Genomic DNA, 1,473 nt, shown 5'->3' with positions numbered 1-1,473 from the left:
AATGAAGACGGGAAGAGCGCTGGCAAGAAACCATGGTGCGAACATTGCAAACGTCCAGGGCACACACGTGATACATGTTGGAAGCTCCATGGAAAACCTCTAAATTGGAAGAAAAAAGAAAGAAACGAAGGTCATGCGCTCCAAGCTGGTACATCTGATCAAGAGAAGCAGTCTCCTTCAAGCCCATCTCCTTTCACCAAGGAACAGTTAGATCAATTGTACAAACTTCTTGAGTCTCAAACTTCTTCTTGCTCTATAGCTCAGAGAGGTAATTTTCCAAATACTGCTCTACTTAGTGTCACTCCCAGCCATACTTGGATTATTGATTCTGGTGCTACTGATCATATGACTGGGGAGTCGAGTCTATTTTCTTCTTATAGCCCTTGTGCAGGTAACCACAAAATTAAAATTGCAGATGGCTCTCTTTCAGCCATTGCAGGGAAAGGTTCTGTTATTCTGTCACCTAAGTTAACCTTAAAAGATGTCTTACATGTTCCTAATTTATCATGTAATCTATTATCCATTACTAAATTAACAAAGGATATAAATTGTCAAGCTAACTTCTTTCATTCTCATTGCACTTTTAAGGATTTGAGCACGGGGAAGATGATTGGCAATGCTAAGGAGAGTGGAGGACTCTATTATCTTGACAATGGACTCGACTTCAAAGACCAACAAAAAACAAGTACCTGCTTTGAATCTATTTTTGTTTCTTCTAATAATGATGATATTATGTTATGGCATTTACGGTTAGGACATCCTAGTTTTCCGTATTTGAAACATTTGTTTCCTAAATTATTTTCTAAGAAGGATCCATCTTTATTTCATTGTGAAACTTGTGAATTTGCTAAACATCACCGTTCTTCTTTTTCTGCACAACCATATAAACAATCAAAACCGTTTGCAGTTATTCATAGTGATGTTTGGGGTCCTAATAGAATAAACACATTTTCTAATAAAAAATGGTTTATAACTTTTATTGATGATCATACTAGAATTTGTTGGGTTTATTTATTGAAAGAAAAATCGGAAGTTGGACAGGTTGTCAAAAATTTCTTTAAAATGGTGCACACTCAATACCAAACAAATATTCAAGTCTTCAGAAGTGACAATGGTAAAGAATATTTTAATATACTTTTGTCCGATTTTTTTCTTGCAAATGGGGTTGTTCATCAAAGTTCTTGTGTTAATACACCCCAACAAAATGGAATTGCAGAGAGAAAGAATAGGCATCTTCTTGAGGTTGCTAGAGCTTTACTATTTGCAAATAAGGTTCCAAAATATTTGTGGGGTGAAGCTGTTTTAACTGCATCATATTTAATCAATCGAATGCCATCTAAAGTTTTAGATTTTCATACACCTCTTGATGTTTTTCGAAATTATTTTCCTTTGACTAGTGTCTCTGCTGATTTGCCACTAAAAGTTTTTGGTTGCACTGCTTTTGTTCATGAACATAAACACCTTGACAAACTC

The sequence above is a fragment of the Cicer arietinum genome, chromosome 8, assembly GCF_000331145.2.
Source record: "Cicer arietinum cultivar CDC Frontier isolate Library 1 chromosome 8, Cicar.CDCFrontier_v2.0, whole genome shotgun sequence".
NCBI lineage: Eukaryota > Viridiplantae > Streptophyta > Magnoliopsida > Fabales > Fabaceae > Cicer > Cicer arietinum.
This window is presented reverse-complemented; position numbering follows the sequence as displayed.